Genomic DNA, 11,334 nt, shown 5'->3' with positions numbered 1-11,334 from the left:
AGTTCTTCTGCTTCATGCTTTTGTCATGGACAGTATGCTTCACTGCAGGGTTGTGTGCTCCCCATGAGTTTGATTCTATGGAGGCATTGTAAACACAAGTTCAGCAGTGTACCTGTAATGCTGGAGCAAGTGTGTGTGTGTGTGTGTGTGGGGGGTCTTTTAAGTGGGGACATGCTTTTACCTGCAATCCTGTGGGAAATGGGGAGAAGACCTGCTTCTTCCCCTTTGCTTTGACTGCCAACTGTTGCAAGAGAAGCAAAGGAAGAGAGAAGGGGTGACTGGGTCTCTTTTGTTGCCATGGGTGGCAAGAGAACCAGAGAGAAGAGAAGGGTGTGTTTGTGTGTGGGGGGGGGAGGGGAGAAGCAGTGGAAAAAGACTCCTTTAGTGTCAGTTCTGTAATTCCAAACATGGGTCTTCCACTGCAGCAAAGGAGATGTTTTCCACCCAGCTTCTCTCCTCCCTCAAAAGTTTCAGTGTGGATAAACTTCTTCCTAGTCACTGAGACAGACAGGGGCCAAAAGTTTACTACCACATCCACTCCAGAAAATTCTGTCTCCCAACAACCTCCCTAAACCAAGCCCACTAAAAATTATCCTAAAAGTCTGAAACAACGGTGTTGCCTAGGAACCCTGTTTAAACAAAACAAAACAAAAACTGCAAACCCTCCTTCTGAAATGTCCTTCTTTCTTTCTCATGATTGACTCAACTATATATTTCCTCTTCTTCTTTTATGCCATGGGGAGGACAGGAGACAAATCTCTGATCTTTTGCCAAAGGCTTCTGAAATTAGACCCACCCATTCCCCAGCCTGACTGAAAATTCCAGAGCTCAGATGGCGCTTCTTCTCTTTTGGCTCCTGGTCCTGCCTCCTTTCCTCAGGTGACTGATGGCAGCAGCCAGTATATGTATATTGGACTGTGAATAAAAGCCTGGGTTGTGATGTATGCCTTTAGCCCCAGCTGATGCAAAACTAAGGACATAGTACACAGTTTGGTTTCCAAACATAAAATTAATTTTATTACCTTCTAATTAATCATAGTGAAAAGTAAATATAGGTGTAGAAGAGGCAAAGAAGAGGCAAAGATACTGCATTACAATTTTTCAGGCAACCAGCTATACATAATATAAAGAAGGGATTAAAAACTATCTTTTTTTTCTGCTAGTGGCATTATAGGATTCACTGTCAGTAGTAAAACTTCTCTATTTCATAATATACACAGCATTTATTCTTATAACAAATATATAAGGGATTCTGCAGAAGGCAATATAAATGAACTATATACACAGGCACCTTTTGTAGATCAAAGCAGGAACAATCTAAGATGAGAACTACAAAACCCCAAATAGTCTGTCATACAATACTTACTTGAACTTTATCAACAGCCATTCCATCATGTAGGCTGATCATTATTCTAAGCCTACATAACTTTATATTTTACAACATTTTTTAAAACTACCTGTAGTTCTTATACTATTTTTTAAAGAGGCAGTGTATCTTTCTGACTTTGCCTGCAGAATAATATTACAGACAGCATAAAGATTTATTGTGAATCCTTACAGTCATATCAATCTTTGAACCTTTGAGTATATTTCTATGGCTTTTTTTTTCATCAACGTCCCAGGCATTCAGTATGTATTTACCTTGTCATAATTGCAAGCACTCATAGCAGCGTTGGTATATTGTAATAGAATCACAATGGATTTCTACAGTTTGGAAGTATTATGGAAGGGATGTAGTCCAAACATACATTTTTATTTAAATTGCCATGCAAATTAGTTATTCAAAACACTGTATTATGAAAAGTATTTCTCCCATAGCATTCTACAAAAAGCTTTAAGTTACTAAAGAATGATTCACATGACAATATTTAAATATTCTGTGACTCATTCCTAATAACATTTTCACACAGTGAACTCCGAGTAACTTTAGTCCATATTTTGAAAATATGAAACTTTTTGTTGTTATCCTGTATTCCCCAATACAAAGAGCTAAATTATTTTCATGCTCCTATAGCCCAATGGATAATTATGAGCTGCTAGTAGTGCACACCAACTGCTCTCAGGTGGAAGATAACTGATTCTTTTGATTCTTTTTTCATGGAAGCTGATCCTGTGACCTGTTGAACAGGTGGCTTAGAAGAAACTGAAGGTATATGAAGTATATGGCATTTTGCAAGATCATACTTGGGCTTTTGGGAAACTAGGTGAATTTCCTTTGGACAGTTTACTGGCATAAGCACCTTTATCTAGAGTTAGTCTTGGCTTTTCTGGCTGCAGGATCAGCTTCTCAGAACAACAAGCTTTCCCTGAAATATCAAAGAGGCACTAGGCACAATCTATATCACATATGAGCTGCCTTTCAAAAATAATTTTGTCCATAGTGCATCACGCTTTCCATAGCAACCACAGTATTTCTATATTTTGCCCATAGTTAGTGATTACAGGATAACTCTTTTAGAAGGTCCAATCATGATAAGGTAAAATGCAGAAACATTGATATGGGCTGTGGTGAGAATGGGGCAAAAGCAGTAAAACACAGAGAATGTGACCGCAAGGATTAGTTGTTGAGTATATTGCTTGATTTCAAGGAATTAATAAATCTGAACAATTCAAACTTGCATCCAGTGCCTAAACATACTAATGGGAAGGGGAGGGGAGTCTCCAGGACCACAAATCCAATCTCTGCAATTTTTTGGAGATGAAAGAGTCATTTTAATATGGCATGTTTATCCACCTTCCATAAATCCAGCAGCCAGCCCAGCTACAGACATAGCTATCTTGCAATACATGTTGCACAGTAAAATGTACATATGCAGGTATTAAATCTGTTGAGGCATGATAATAAAGACAAAGCACTGCAGCAAAAGAAGAAAATGATGATGTAGGAATTTTGAAATTTTAGGCAATTATTTCCATAAGTCATTTGATGCCCTGACTTATCTATCATTAATGTTTCAAAAGCAAAATACATCTTATAATACTGTCAAATGCTAAACTGCACAGATTTCTTGAACCATTCTCTGTTGAAGACAATAGCCCAGCTTTTGTTTAAGTGCTATGAACTGATGATTGCAAAATTATGATTTGACAAGTTTAAACCTTAACACCTTGTTCATGAAACTCAGTAAGTAAAATCAAGGTAGCTGAATTTTTTAAGCCAAGGCTGTGATTCAAAAGATGAAAAAAAGTTGGCATGTACTTATTGAAAAGGAGCAAATTCTTAGTAGTTTATTTTGCAATCAAAACATCCCAACCCTGAAAGGTTTTGACTTTACCAGAAGTAGCGTGAGCTTGAAATGGGCTGTCTAAAGACAAAACAAAAGTTAGAATGGGCCTCTTTGAGACTGAAACACATATAATAAAGTTGGAACCAAATATTTCCACCTTCAGGTGTTTTGCACACTATACTCTCTACTTCATGAATTCTAGTGGCAAGTTGTATTTAAACCAAAGAAATATTTCAAAATAATTACAATACAGACACAAACATAGGAAATTGCCTTTTCCAGGCTGAACATCTGTTCATCTAGACTGTGTAGCTGGACCCCAATTTCCTCTATCAATTGTTCTGTAGGAAGGGTCCTAGAAGTATGTTCAATCTTTTTTAGTTAGCATTGTAATTTTTGTTTCCAATTGTTCACATTGCTTTGTAGGCCACTTCAGGAGAACTGATACACTATAAAAATAATTGCAAAATAATACATCAAATAGAAATGGAAAAGCCACACATTAACGTAGCATTATCTTCTTTTAATCTGAGGCCCCCTTAAATAGAACTACTTTCAATCTGAGGCCTTCTTATGATGAAATTACAGTTCCATCATACTCAAGCAGCATGTCCAATAGAAGTGGATCAATAAACATAAGAATGCTAGGAGTCTGAGCCATAATTGGAATTTTCATTTCTAATTGCAGTGTGGAATTTCATAGAATTAAGGAAAGGTAGATTTCCATTCAACCCTCTAGTTGTCTATTCAGATACAAACCCTACTAAATTTAATAATCGTGTAGTATCTCTATTTGCATAAATACAGAGATGAAGTCTTAAAATTATTTCATATTGATTAAAATGTATAATGTTGGGTTTAAACTATAAATTTTACACATTATAAGGGTATAATTTTCCATTTCAGACCACAGCTGCATAATCATAAACTTTATGTATCCCAGTAAATATCTTTCTCTATGAAAGACTTTTCCCCCACTCAACATTTTTCAACACTTTTTTCCCATCATCAAATGAACATTATCAATTTGAAATAGCAGACGCTAGCAACAATTGTAAGACATTGTCTTCTGATGGTCTAGACCAAGGATAGTCCATTTCTTTTCCTATCAAGGGTAACATTATTTCAGGTTTTGAAGCCTACCTAGTAATCTGGGATGAAATGAACAATGAGTTGGATCAGAGTTCAAAGTGTGTGTAAGAGTCCCATTCTCTTTGACACTATTTTTTCTTTTTTGAAAACTTCTTGGACCTCTCTAAAAGGTAGGCTATAAAAAGGGATAGATAACTCCTAACAAAGATAGATAGCTATCTTTTGAGGAAGGCTTTTGAAATTGAGAAGAAAGCTGCACATTAGCTACCCCTAATTTAGACTGTGACTAAGCACCCTGTGGCATACAATGTCACCATAGCACGCTTTGTTAAGTCAAACACACATTATACAACAGCACTGAGATTTCTTCTTCTCCAGTAGAAATTGAAAAATTAACCCTAGTAAAATGTATGCTATTTCTTGAACACGATTTTTTTAAATGCAGAAATTCCAGCAAAAGAGGATCATGAATTTTCAGCTATTATATTGCTAGTACCAAAAAAAAAAAAAAAAGTTTAAAGTTGTTTGAAGTGTGCTTTCAAGAATCGAAATATAACCTGATATGTAGAGAGGTGGATGCAAAAAGTAGCGTTAAAGGTAAGATAAAGCCTACTGCTGAGGTTACAATGGCATGATTTGGAATAAAAATCCAAGATTCAAATTTCTTTTCAGCTGTGGAATTGATTCATTGTATTTGGAAAAGCTGGTCTCAGTTTGTACTACCTCACAGACTTGTTTTGAGCAGCTATGAACTTCCATGAAAGGTAAGATAAAAATAAATAAAACCATATTTCCTTCAAGTATTCACCAAGTTCAGCTTGATTTATATTGAATTTTATATTTGCAAATATACTGAGAATCTTGAATGTATGCTGCCTGCAATCAAGAAGTTAGTTACACTAGTTCTAAGGCCCCTCTTTAGAACAGTGTTTCAGAATGATAGTATAGATTATTTTTTCCCAAATGAGCTCCATAATAATGCTTCAACTAGTGAATCTGACACTATCTCTGCTGTCATCTTGGTAACCTCCACAATAAGCTCTTTCTGGCAATGGAAAACACCTCTCTTCTATGCCCCCAGTCTGAAAACAAATATTTACAGAACATTGGAGTATTCTAGCAGAGTGACAGGGTTTCTTTGTGAAGATCATAGTTCCCACATTTGTACTGCTTTAAGATTAGGTTGCAAGGGATTTGCAATGATGGCATGGTGAAGCCACCCATATCGAGTAAGCAGGGCATTCTTATTGGTATTACACCAAAGGAAGAAAATATATAGAAGTTTTAACCCAAATCACGGATAATGAAAAGAAATTCTCAGATTGTGGGAGAAAAGCTCAACATTGGCAGAAAGCAGTATAATGCTAATAATGTCTCATCAGTTCAATTTTTAAGATTCAGGAGGGGGCATTCCCAACAATCTAGCTTTTGGAAGGCAAGGCAAGAGTTTATCAATACTTATAAAATAGTAGTTGTATATACTCATTTACTCACTCCCTCAAAAATGAAAACCTGATAGACTGAATGATGAAATTGAAAAAGGAACATTTTACTAATGAAAAAGAGGCTAAGTTTTATTAGAATGAATATACTGGTATCTCCCCTTCATGGATCACTGCCTTGTCGTGGCGAAGGGGCTTGCGTAACTCAGTGAAGCCATGAGCTATACCGTGCAGGGCCACCCAAGACGGACAGGTCATGACAGAGAGTTCTGACAAAATGTGGTCCACTGGAGAAGGAAATGGCAACCCACTCCAGTATCCTTGCCAAGAAAACCCCACGGACAATGTTAAAAGGCTAAAAGATATGACACCGGAAGATGAGCCCCTCAGGTCGGAAGGTGTCCAATATACTACTGGGGAAGAGTGGAGGGCAATTCCAAGTAGCTCCAGAAAGAGTGAAGCGGTTGGGCCAAAGCCGAAAGGACGTTCAGCTGTGGATGTATCTGGAAGCGAAAAGAAGGTCCGATGCTGTAAAGGACAATATTGTATAGGTACCTGGAATGTAAGATCTATGAACCAAGGCAAGCTGGATGTGGTCAAACATGAGATGAGAAGATTGAACATCGACATCTTGGGAATCAGCGAACTGAAATGGACGGGAATGGGTGAATTTAATTCGGGTGACCATTATATCTACTACTGTGGGCAAGAAACCCTTAGAAGAAATGGAGTTGCACTCATAGTCAATAAGAGAGTGGGAAAGGCAGTAATGGGGTACAACCTCAAAAACGACAGAATGATCTCAGTGCGTATCCAAGGCAAACCATTCAATATCACAGTCATCCAAGTCTATGCCCCAACCACTGATGCTGAAGAAGCTGAAGTTGACCGCTTCTATGAAGACCTACAACACCTTCTAGAACTAGCACCAAAAAAAGATGTCCTTTTCATCATAGGGGATTGGAATGCTAAAGTAGGAAGTCAAGGAGTAATCGGAATAACAGGCAAGTTTGGCCTTGGAGTACAAAATGAAGCAGGGCAAAGGCTAATAGAGTTCTGTCAAGAGAACAAGCTAGTCATAGCAAACACTCTTTTCCAACAACACAAGAGACGACTTTACACATGGACATCACCAGATGGTCAGTACTGAAACCAGACTGATTATATACTTTGCAGCCAAAGATGGAGAAGCTCTATACAGACAGCAAAAACAAGACCAGGAGCTGACTGTGGCTCAGATCATGAGCTTCTTACTGCAAAATTTAGGCTTAAATTGAAGAATGTAGGGAAAACCACTAGACCACTCAGGTATGACTTAGATCATATTCCTTGTGAGTACACAGTGAAGGTGATGAATAGATTTAGAGGATTAGATTTGGTAGACAGAGTGCCTGAAGAACTATGGACGGAGGTCCGTAACATTGTACAGGAGGCAGCAACTAAAACCATCCCAAAGAAAAAGAAATGCAAGAAAGCAAAATGGCTGTCTGATGAGGCTTTACAAATAGCTGTGGAAAGAAGGAATGCGAAAAGCAAGGGTGAAAGGGAAAGATATAAGCAACTGAATGCAGATTTCCAGAGAATAGCAAGGAGAGATAAGAAGGCCTTCTTAAATGAACAATGCAAAGAAATTGAGGAAAACAATAGAATGGGGAAGACTAGAGATCTCTACAAGAAAATTGGAGATATGAAAGGAACGTTTAGTGCAAAGATGGGCATGATAAAGGACAAAAAAGGCAGGGACCTAACAGAAGCAGAAGAGATTAAGAAGAGGTGGCAAGAATACACAGAAGAACTATACAAGAAAGATCTTAATGTCCCTGATGTCCACGCTGGTGTGATCACTGACCTTGAGCCAGACATCCTAGAGAGTGAAGTCAAGTGGGCCTTAGGAAGCATTGCTAACAACAAAGCTAGTGGAGATGACAGTATTCCAGCTGAGTTATTTAAAATACTAAAAGATGATGGTGTTAAAGTGCTGCACTCAATATGCCAGCAAGTTTGGAAAGCGCAACAGTGGCCACGGGATTGGAAAAGGTCAGTTTATGTTCCAATTCCAAAGAAGGGCAACGCCAAAGAATGCTCAAACTATCGCACAATTGCACTCATTTCACATGCTGGCAAGGTTATGCTCAAAATCCTACAAGCTAGGCTTCAGCAATACATGAACCGAGAACTACCGGATGTACAAGCTGGGTTTCGAAGAGGCAGAGGAACTAGAGATCAAATCGCCAACATTCGCTGGATCATGGAGAAAGCACGAGAGTTCCAGAAAAATATCTACTTCTGCTTCATTGACTATGCAAATGCCTTTGATTGTGTGGATCACAACAAACTGTGGCAAATTCTTAAAGAGATGGGAGTACCAGACCACCTTACCTGTCTCCTGAGAAATCTGTATGCGGGCCAAGAAGCAACAGTCAGAACCGGTCATGGAACAACCGATTGGTTCAAAATAGGGAAAGGTGTATGACAAGGCTGTATACTGTCACCCTGCTTATTTAACCTATATGCAGAGTACATCATGAGAAATGCCAGGCTGGAAGAATCACAAGCCGGAATTAAGATTGCAGGGAGAATCATCAACAACCTCAGATATGCGGACGATACCACCCTAATGGCAGAAAGTGAAGAAGAACTAAAGAGCCTCTTGATGAGGGTGAAAGAGGAGAGTGCAAAAGCTGGCTTGAAACTCAACATTAAAAAAACTAAGATCATGGCATCTGGACCCATCAATTCCTGGCAAATAGAAGGGGTAGAAATGGAAACAGTAACAGACTTCATTTATTTGGGCTCCAAGATCACCGCAGACGGAGACTGCAGCCATGAAATTAAAAGACGCTTGTTCCTTGGGAGGAAAGCTATGGCAAGCCTAGATAGCATATTAAAAAGCAGAGACGTCACCTTGCCGACAAAGATCCGCATAGTCAAAGCTATGGTTTTTCCAGTAGTAATGTATGGCTGTGAGAGCTGGACCATAAATAAGGCCGAGCGCCGAAGAATTGATGCCTTTGAACTGTGGTGCTGGAGAAGACTCTTGAGAGTCCCCTGGACTGCTAGGAGGTCAAACCAGTCAATCTTAAAGGAAATCAACCCTGATTGCTCATTGGAAGGATCGATAATGAAGCTCAAGCTCAGATATTTTGGTCACCTAATGCGAAGAGAGATCTCTTTGGAGAAGACCCTGATGCTGGGAAAGATTGAAGGCAAAAGGAGAAGAGGACGGCAGAGGATGAGATGGTTAGATAGCATCACTGAAGCAATGAGCATGAAACTGAGCAAACTCAGGGAGGCAGTGAAGGACAGGAAGGCCTGGCGCAATACAACAACAACAACTGGTATCTACTATGACTCGCAACATAATATTACAATGTTCTTCTGGTGTATACATATCATCTGAGAGTATTGCTGAGGGAGGTGTTGGTTTAAGATTGAATGGGTAATTCTTAACAGTGGTAAATAAGGATGTTCCTTCTAACAAAAGGGAAAGCCAAGATCAGCCAAGATCCTGGTTTCTTCATGAGAGCTATAGCCACTAACTTTCTCCAACTTATTCATCTCCTCTGCCTCTTGCCCAGAATTTTTCTTCCTCTCTGCTTCTCCTCTTGGTTGTCACCTGCTTTCATCATGTAACTTTCTGCTTTATCTTCATATTAACTCATTGTTTGAATTGGCTTCTAACATTCCTCAATTACATATGTTAAAATTTTGGATCTTTCCAATGATATATATATATTTATGGGCAAGACTCACCTCAAATTCTTAATACTTCCTAATAGTAAAAACATCTTTCATCAATACCAGTGGAGGATTTCTTCAAAGAATGTTGTATAGGAAAAAAGAGTTAAAACTCTCCATGGCTACTGAAATCCTAATATTGGCATTTTTAAAAAAGAAATCTGCCCAGTACATGCAAAACATCTGATTTTGTCCTAGGACTCATACTAACTATATTTGAAATCTGCCAGCTTCACTTTACTTCTCTTGGTGAAACAAATATATCCTGATTATTGAGTTCTATTGTTGCTAGCCAATTTCTAACTGGATACCAATAAGAAATGGTGCTTTGTATGCACCTAGTGCATTTCAAGTCAGATACCATCTGCCAGCAAAGCACAGTACAGTTCTGAAGTTTGCTATAGAAAACTTGCTTAGGCTGTAATTAAAATCACAGTAAGCACTTGATTTGTTTATGAAATATGCAAACAAATGTGTTCGTTAACTACAATCATGCAATGAGCTAAATACATTTTTAATCTTGAAGCTACAGTGTTCTCCTAGAATATGCATTGCACTTCTGCACTATACATTCTTGCTGATGGAAATATTATTGCTGTGAGCCTAGAATCAAAACCACGACAGCTGTTTCTAAACTAACTACTTGCTTCAGTTTAGCTCTTTGGCTACAAGAGAATGCATCAATTTCTTTAACATCAAAAAATTCAGCAAAGTTTCGGGGTGGGGGGTAGACTCCAAACACCTTAGCCTGCTGAGTCTATTATGCAGAGTATAATGTTCTTCAGGGTAAATTTAAAATGCTCTGCCTTTGTTTTAAGATAATGCACTCATGTGTTGCAATAAGCACCATCGTAGAAGTGCACTCCACCTTCTAAATTGTGCTCACTGTAAATCATAAGTGTTGCCTAAAAAAGGGAGAAACCATTCACTTTTTTTTACTGCAGAACTGTATTTTAACTTTTATTGATCAGATTTCAACCCATGCAACCTATTAAGTTCCCCTTAATTGAGTGACAGTCCTATAATCAAGCAATGTAGACTGCAAGTATAAGGCACACTTTAATTTCCATACACAACAGAGAAACAAGCAAATTAATCTTGTTATTAGCCCTTCTTGACCATTCTTTGTACACCTGTCTACAGTCTCAAACAAGTAGGATCATTCTCCAGACAATGCCCAGCATTCATTTTCTGAATGTATGAAGAAGAGATCACTTTACAGCATACTCTTTTGACCAACATTTAAGAGAATGTGCCAGTGCTTGAATCTAGCTCCCAATTTCATGCATGATCTCAACCAGCTTTTAGGCAAATGTATGGATTTGGGGTGGGATGGGGAGGTGACAAATCTAGCTGGCTTAATCCTGCTCTTCCTCTACATGTTCAGTATGGAATGGATCAGAAAGGTAGGTGGGTAATCACAGACATTGGTGTGGCACTCCATGAGTGGGCCAGAAGATAAAAATGTGCAATCTATCAATATTTCTTCTTAAATGGAAGAACACAGATTGAATTCCTAGGGCAAAATCATTTTTGGTATAAGTGAAAATGTCCTAAGTGTTGCTCACTTTTTAAGCAACTGTACTTTGGACAAATAGTCTAGAAATTGTGAATTCTTGGGGGTTTTTTTAATAATAAAAAAGATGACAACTCCATGTCTGGCTAAATGCAAGATCATAATAAAGGTAATAATTTACTTTTTAAGATTATTGTGATTTACATTACTGAAGCAGTATCAAATATCAAAACAAGTTCAGCTGGGTTAGAAAAAAATACTTTAAAAAATCCAAGTGCTTTATTATCCCAATGGTTTTTGAGCTTTTATGGCAATTTTA

The sequence above is a fragment of the Python bivittatus genome, unplaced genomic scaffold (genome assembly GCF_059951505.1).
Source record: "Python bivittatus isolate LINGU-HERP-01145 unplaced genomic scaffold, Pbiv_v1 ctg000350_np1212, whole genome shotgun sequence".
Classification (NCBI taxonomy): Eukaryota; Metazoa; Chordata; class Lepidosauria; order Squamata; family Pythonidae; genus Python; species Python bivittatus.
This window is presented reverse-complemented; position numbering follows the sequence as displayed.